This window comes from Eriocheir sinensis, unplaced genomic scaffold (genome assembly GCF_024679095.1).
Source record: "Eriocheir sinensis breed Jianghai 21 unplaced genomic scaffold, ASM2467909v1 Scaffold37, whole genome shotgun sequence".
NCBI lineage: Eukaryota > Metazoa > Arthropoda > Malacostraca > Decapoda > Varunidae > Eriocheir > Eriocheir sinensis.
Genome location: NW_026111687.1, coordinates 852723 through 861627, shown reverse-complemented (window position 1 = coordinate 861627; position 8905 = coordinate 852723).

The following is an 8905-nucleotide window of genomic DNA, read 5'->3' as shown; positions in this document are numbered from 1 at the left end:
GGTGGCAATTGGCCAGGTGGCGATTCAGGTTCAGGGATTTGCCAGTGCACCCGCCCATTGGACATGGCTTTCTGTAAAGAAGAGACATGTGAGTGAGTGTATATGCATGGATTATAATAATGTCAGTCCCAACATTTTCGCAGCAACTGATCAAACTTTGTGTACCGAAAAATACTCACGGATGCCTGCTCATGGCCGTCTTCACTCTTGGTCGAGCCCCGTGTTTGCCAATGCGTTTCTTTAATTTGACTCCCAAAAGTCCTGTGCCACCTCTATGCACACTCCTTGCTTCTCTTGTAACTTGATTATAGCCCTCTCGTGGACTTTGATTTTCTTTGAGAAGAAGGAGTCGATTTCGTTCAGAGTTGGGGGTTTCCCACCCTTCCCGAATATCTCTTCATCAAGTTATTGTAACTTCCGAGATTCATCTATTTTTTTCATGATATCCTCTGGAATAATTACAGTTGTAGAGGCAATTACATCCACTTCACCTGGCGTGATCCTCCTTGAGGCACGACTTCCTTCACTCGTTCCAGAGGTGGATTCTGTTGAGAAAGGAAATTTATCACATAAACATTCCTGCATATACGATATTCATATGTTTTCGATTCATACAACATAGCCCATATTCTACCTTCAGTTGAGTCTTTGCCACATGGATCGGGCTCCTCTGCAGTGATTTGGCTGCCAGCTGCAAGAAAAGAGAACCGTAGGTAAAGACGAGCGAGATACAGAGTTAGACGTTGAATGAGAAGTAGCCCATATGTGTGTGTGTGTGTTTACTCACATGGAACTCCCAATCCAAGAGCCGTCACCTTCGGTCGTTTTTTCAGACTTTCAGTAAAGGATTTCATTACCTCTTCCTCCTCGGAGGATAAGGTCAGCTTCGCCCTCTTTTGTAAAGAAACATATTCCTTGACACTGAACGTCTTGTCCTCGCAAGAATCGTCCACAGTCGACTCTGAAGCCATGATTCTTGTTGGTTAATTACTTACCCTGTAAGGCGTAAGCTGTAAGAAAGAAAAACTGTCAACATATTGCAGAGTAAAATATTATCCTACACATGCAAGGTAGGCGGTTTGTAGTCAGTGTTCCTTCTCATGTAGGCTAGGTTGGTCCACGGCATAAAGATGCACCCTTTATTAGGGCCCTCCCATCCGCCAACCGGGAGACGCGCCCCTACGCTGTCTAGCCACAGCGCGGGGATTATTTTGGGTGTGTTCATAAGCTCCATGTCACTGCGCCCGGCAGGGACGTGACGCGGCCGGTAACCAGTCATGGCCTTAAGGGAACGCCCGCTAGTAGCAACAGGCGAAACTCCCCAATGCGGTCGATGCCAGCATGACGCCATCTAGTTCCAGAGGAGGAGGCGTTGGCGGCGTTCACGCTGACAAAGCCGAAGCATGGATACTCTATCTTAACACACGAAGCCGATGCATGAGTCGACGACAGGTTTCTAACTGACGACATTGCGTGCGGCCTGCGGGCAAGACAAGGGTATTAACATCAAATCAAAGGAAGTGTGCAATGCCAGCCTTAGCCCGCGGGGCGGAATTGCTCATTGGTGATCATCCTTGTGGCTATAGCTCCCCGAAGGTTACAGGTATCTTTCCATATCCCGAGCAGCCACAAGGTAGTCATGAAGCTGGTACACCTCGACAAGGTTACACAGTCCCTTGCTCTGGTGGGGAAAGCCCCAGAGCCCTACCAGAAAATGTGGTTTGTTACAATCATGCAAATAGTTGGTCTGTCCACTCATTAGAAACGACCATATGCCCTCAATCTGTCAATCCTTCTTGAGTCTCGTATCACGGACTACACTCCTGGTGGTCCCCGTCCACCAATGTTTTGGGAACCACGCATTTGTATGAATTTTGTACCCATAAATTATCTTTCTTTGCGTAAAAATTTTGCATAAACATGTGTATCATCAGCCCGCAATTAGTTAGGCCTTCAGGAGTCTCATACTGCATCACATACTCCACTCCAGGTGGTCCCCGTCCACCAATTCCTAGGAACCACGCTTTTGTATATTCTGAGTTTTTTTGCCCATATTTCATTCTTTCCGCGTTATTTGCCATGTATCACGAGGAGTCGCAGCTTCAGCCCCAGCACACCGTCACCCGTCGTCGCCCGCGAGAGTGGAGTACTTCGTTCCAACCGACCGCTCGATAGAAACTGCGTCAGTGTGAAGACTAGGGTTCCAACCGACGACATTGCGTGCGGCGGCATCACCTTCGGGATGCGTTATCGCACGGAGAGTGGAGTTACCATCGCCTAGAGAGAGAGAGGGGTCGCTGCATTGAAGGCTGATCGCATTGGAAAACACGGTATAAACGTGCGCCGCCACGAAGAGCCGCAGCTAATGCCGAGAAGCTTCTCATAAAAGAGAGGGGGTTGTGCGGAAGAGACGAGGGTGTCACATCAAATCGACCTGAGAATCAGGATTGCCAGGTAGAAGCGAGCGATGCCAAGCCTTATTAGCGCGGAGAAGCTCGAGCGGGTTGTGGTGAGTTACTCCCGCTTTTCGCTCAACCTTCGTTTCCCCACTATATATTCTACCGTTTTCTCAGGGTCCGTCCCGCACGGGGTTTCGATGCCCCGCGATGGCCGCATGCGCGAGCCAGAACCGGAAAGCCCATTAGGCTCGGCCCAGCCGCCGACTAGCCGTACCCCTCAATCTCGAAATTTCGCGCCAGAGGGCCCCTCCGAACGGTCACGAGCAACTTTGTCGCTGGAGTTGTAGGGTGCACTCGTCAAGTGCTACCGGTGTTGCCACTATTGCTACTATCACTAGTACAACTACTATTACGACTACTACTACTACTCCCACGAATATTACTACTACTAATACAACTAGCAGGTTGATAAATGCATCGGGAAATAATATAAAAATACAGTTTTCTTGATGTAACTCGGGAACTATGAGGCGTGTGAAGATTTTGAGGATACCATATGAATCCTCACTAAATTCCGCTTCGACACATATATTCGGCTTAAAATGTTAGCCCGCATAATTTCGAGCTAGCGAGTGGAGAAGAGTTAGTACTTACAATATACTGTATACAAAACTCAATACGGAGACTAGAAACGAGTCTGTATTGTTTATTTTCCTCTGTTTTTATTTGCGCATGTTCTAGTACAAGTCTTTATGAAGCCATTGATACCAAATCTATTGGAGTACGATATATCTGTGAGGGTAAAATACGTCCGTCCGAGACAGCGAGGGAGTCAAGTGAAGCGCGTGGCCACTCAGCCCCTTTTTTTTACCCTACTGTTGGCAGTTGTGTCGTTGATACAGTACGAGTGGGACGGCAGGTCCGGACATATGGTTCCGCTCTTGGTCGATCGGCCAGTGAAGCGAGGCTTCGTCCGTGGGATTATGCCTGAAAGCCTCTAAGGCAGAATCCCGGCTGGATGACCAACGATACCGCGTACGGCCTGCATCGGGATGGTCACCATTGAATTTTCGAGAGATTCGCTCCCCGCTCGTTCGCGGGCTGGGCTAGAAGATGGACCCGTGCAGAGGGAACTCGGGAGTGCCTCGACAAACAGGTTCAGGCTCTCCCCTCCCTAGTAGAGAACACCCAGATGCTGATGTGCCGTACCGAATCGTTCGCAAACGACTTACGTACCGGTCAGAGTGTTGTTGGCGGCAGAGCAGCATCCTCACTGCGATCCGTTAAGACTTCTCCCAAACAAGGCTGGAGGTTTCGTCACGCAACCTGTTATAGTAGGATATCAATGTATTATTATTATTTAATATCACCACGAATTAGGCATACAATTGTCAATGGAAAAAACCCACGACAGATAGATCACGCCACCTTATAGGAATGTCGTCCGTCAGTGTTTACCGTCTCAGTTTTGTATACTTCGCACTCCGATGGTGCGCAGAGGTCACCTTGACATACGTGACCAATTGTAACAATTATTTTCCAACCTGTAACTCGTCACTCCTTCACGAGAGTCCGACTGACACACAACGACAGTCGCTCTCGCTCCGACGCTTCTTGTATATATAGGCTACGAATATAATTCGCCTTAAGGAAGCTGAAATCTTAATCAACGCCCTTTAAACGCCCCCCGACAAGCCCGTTACATTTGGTTGACAGCGGTCACCCCGCGCCTGTGCCTTCGCTACCTCGTTCTCCTCCAAGCCACGAAAACTCACCAACAAACTCCGGGGACAGGCGTGCACAGGAAGGAAGGAGTCACAGTCCTGCCGTCCGCGGCAACGAGGAGGCGCCTGCCTCAGCCTCGTATGGTGGTGCTGGGTGATCCAGTGTCATTTATTAAGTCGTGTGCTGGCTACTACGACAAGCTGGCTATGTTCCCTACAAGTGGGAAGAATTTTCCCAAGACTTTTGGAATTGTAGCACAAGTCTAGACGCTGGCCCTTCCTACGACATACAATTTGCTGTGGGGCGGGTAAACTTAGCTTGCTCTTGAGCGCTGGACGGGGCCCTCGGTCATGAATCGTGTGGCGGATAAACGGCGGGGGTAACGCGCCAGCACCTGATGGCTTGTTTTGCCTCGTGAGCGCTGGACGAGGCAAGCTGATTATCGGCGGGAGTTGCTCATTCTCCCTTAATAATGGTTCGCTTTGCCTCTTGAGCGCTGGCCGAGGCAGTCACTGACAGTTAAACGGCGGGAGTAACGGACTCAGGCCTCGCGAGCTCTGGCCGAGGCCAGCGGGTAATCGGCGGGGGTAGGTCGCTCGCCCTTTATGGTTCGCTTTGCCTCTTGAGCGCTGGCCGAGGTAGTCACCGACTGCTCGAGTGACGGGTAAACGGCTGGAGTAACGGACAAGTCAAGGAGACACTGGCCCTTCATACGACATAGAATTTGGTGTGTGGCGGGTAAACATTGCGTCTCGAGCGCTGGACGAGGCCCTCAGTCATGAATCGTGTGGCGGGTAAACGGCGGGGGTAACGCACCAGCACCTGATGGCTCGCTTTACCTCGCGGGCGCTGGACGAGGCAAGCGGGTAGGGACATCTCACTTTCAGTCCGGGAGAAAATGAGCATTTTGAGGTGCTCAACTCAGTCCAGTCCCAGAAAGTCCGATTTTTTGGGTGGGACTTGAATGAGCGAGATAGGGAGCAGGGACTGAGCTGAGAAACCAAAATTACTCCTTTTCTCCCGAAGTTATTCGTCGGAATATCTCATGGCTGCAGTAGCGTATTTTAATTAGCACCGAAAGCACATTCATGGCAGACTTGCGTAGCGTAGGTATGTCTAAAATTGAAGGAATTCCTAGGGACATCTCATGACTGCGTGCTCGTATTTTCAATCAATCAGCACCGTACACATTACACTTGAACCACATTAACTATACACTTGCTTAGTGTAAGTATGTTGCTCACTTTCAGTCCGGGAGAAAAGGAGCATTTTGGGGTGCTCAACTCAGTCCGTGCTCCCTATCTCGCTCATTCCAGTCCCAGAAAGTCCCCCAAACGTTACCCCTAGAACGGTAGCGTGACTTTTTTGCCGACAGGAACATGAATATTCTGTCTGTCTGTCTGTCTGTCTGTCTGTCTAGCTGGCTGGCTGAATCTGTGGATTCTCTCTCTCTCTCTCTCTCTCTCTCTCTCTCTCTCTCTCTCTCTCTCTCTCTCTCTCTCTCTCTCTCTCTCTCTCTGTGTGTCCGTCCCATGGCGGGAACCGTTACTTTGTCTCCAACCCTGACCCCCCCCCCGACCCCCAAACGTTACCCCTAGAACGGTAGCGTGACTTTTTTGCTGACAGGAACATGAATATTCTGTCTGTCCGTCTGTCTGTCTGTCTGTCTAGCTGGCTGAACCTGTGGATGTTTCTCTCTCTCTCTCTCTCTCTCTCTCTCTCTCTCTCTCTCTCTCTCTCTCTCTCTCTCTCTCTCTGTCCGTCCCATGGCGGGAACCGTTATTTCGTCCCCACCCCTGACCCCCCCACCTCCAAAACGTTACCCCTAGAACGGTAGCGTGACTTTTTTGCTGACAGGAACATGAATATTCTTCGTGTCTGTCTGTCTGTCTAGCTGGATGGATGGATGGATGGATGGATGAATGAATCTGTGGATGTTTTCTCTCTCTCTCTCTCTCTCTCTCTCTCTCTCTCTCTCTCTCTCTCTCTCTCTCTCTCTCTCTCTCTCTCTCTCTCTCTCTCTCTCTCTCTCTCTCTCTCTCTCTCTCTCTCTCTCTCTCTCTCTCTCTCTCTCTCTCTCTCTCTCTCTCTCTCTCTCTCTCTGTCCGTCCCAAGGCAGGAACAGTTATATCGTCTATTTTCGTTCACGAACTAGATTATGGCAAGCTTTTAAATTCGTTTCAAACCTTATGTTGAGGCACATCCTATCACTGTTAATGCTAATTAGTATTGATAATCAACTATATACACTTTAAATAGAAAAAGAAATGTAATCACGTCGTTTTACAAGTAACGGACGAAACTTTTTGACAAGCAGAATATCGTTCACTTGGAAATTAGACAACAGAAGTTCTTCGTTATATAGAGATTGAAAGTAAATCATATATATTTTCCGTCAAATCATGAGAACATTGTAATTGAAATGAAATCACTCATTTATGTGTCATTTTCATAATCCTAAATAATGATATAATAACATGCCTTCACAAACGCTCGCTTGACCGTGACTGGCGGTTGAATGCACACGACGCCATTTTGCACACGGGACCGCGGCGCTTCCTGGCAGGAAGGAGACAGCTGTCGATGATTTTGCCGATGCTGACATGTCAACAAAGAAAACAGCCGGGATGATGAAGATCAATAAAAGAACAGTCCAACGATGGAAAAGGAGGTATGAAGGGACTGAAAGTTTAGAAAATACAAAAAGATGTGGAGGCCCTCGTCACACCACCCGGCAAGAAGGCGACTCCATCATTCAGTCAGCCACCCAGAACCCTCTCACGACGGCAGTCAAGATATCAAGAAACATACAAGTCCACGTTGCAGTGCACACGGAGAGGAGGCGGCTTCATGAAGCTGGCCTGCATCACCAGACGCCCTCCACCAAGCCTTTCCTCACGCAGAGAAACAGGGAGGAGTAATAAATTACCTGGCGCCATAGTTATTCCTATTCTTATTACTTCTTTATCATAGTACTACAAAAAAGTCAGGACATATATTTCTGTAAGCGTGAAGTAAACACGGTACTTCCTCCTCGCCCAACAACCAAGAGTGGGCTAGGCTAGACTCCGTAATTATTGTCTTATAAATCGCCCGCGTTCAAATCCTCTCTGTCTATTACACACACACACACACACACACACACACACACACACACACAAGAGCGATACAATATATGAAGTTTATTTATGAACGCTAGGCATAAGTTATAATATATTTAAGTGAAAAGCTTAATATATTGGTCCTCAGACAAAACAGGAGGGACTGCGATACCAAGGAGGAGCCAAACTTGCCTCTGCCGGCTGAAATACGACATTCGTCACTTAACATAATATTGGTTGGTGGTTGAATATTAGTAGTTTAGGAAAACAGACCGTAATATTACTCTCCCCACTGCTGAGGTGATCAAGTCCGAACTCACGTCCATCAAAACTATAAGCTACAATTAAATCGCACAAGGAGCTGCCTAGTACAGGCCTACCGGCCTCTTGTAGACTCCTGCGTTCTTATGTTCTTATGTTCTTAACTGTTTCCCAACATATGCACATATACACATCAACAAAGAAATTGTAAGAGAAGACCCATTCTTCCCCAGGCAAACGCAACGCACCACAGAACTCGCTCATCCCTATACAGTGACTGAAAAAATGACGGTTAACCCTTACCGTAACCGTCTTGAGCGCCAAGAGACTTTCATAGTGACATGAACTGTTTAACAGTTAACATTCTCTGTACGTACGTTGCACCATCTTTATAATTATACTACCAAATTTGACACACCAACTATAGGGATATCATACTAAATCAGCTGCCTTATATTTTATTTTCTCTGATGTTGTGGGGGGGGGGGGGTCTAGAAAAAGTAGTAATAGTTTTATAAATCTATACGTACTACAGTTGAGTTCTGCTGAAAATATTCAAATTCCTGGAAATTTAGTGATCGAGACATGTCACATTATGTATTAGTAGGCTAGGCCAGTTTTTGCATCAATGTAAGAGAATGGTACGGCATTCCTTGCTGTTTCAGTCACCGATATTTTGGTAGGGATACAAGAAGGAAATATGAAACACACATATAGTATAGTATGGACGAAATACAGCATCTGTGACAGCTCAACTTCAGCATTTTTTTGCTGTTCTCTTGGTTAATTTTCCAGATTTGGTGCATAAATGTTCCAGCTTATTACAAAACTTTCATTCTGTACTAGTTTCATATTCTGCTGCATTGAAAATCACGTAATAGCAGGGGCTTTCCCATGCTTTCGCCATGGCTTTGGGCACCAGTGCCCACGAGAGGCGGGCGTGACGTATCGTTCCCTGTGACGTCAAAACAATGACGTCGGAGCGCAATATCCTTTCTCTCTCTGATCCTTGATTCTAACTGCCGCCCCCATAAAGCTTCTATTCAATAAAGAAACGTGGCCCCTATACCAGACCCACTCACTCCGTGAACCTCCTATGCAACACGCAACGTGGACTCTCTCCCATAACTACCAAACCTACAAGGGTTGAGGCCATGGTATACTGGTTGATGGTTGAAATAGACTTCAGCGAACAGCTCCCCCATTTCCTGGGTGTACTTAACCCTGACCTCCCCTTCGAAAACCATACATCTGGTTCATGGTGGGTATAGGAGAATCCCCGTTCAAAGGAGACCCAGTCTAATATGGGATTCTTTTCTCAATCTGGACTGCTAGATGGTGTGACAAAAGTCACCGGCTACCGAGGATATATATATATATATATATATATATATATATATATATATATATATATATATA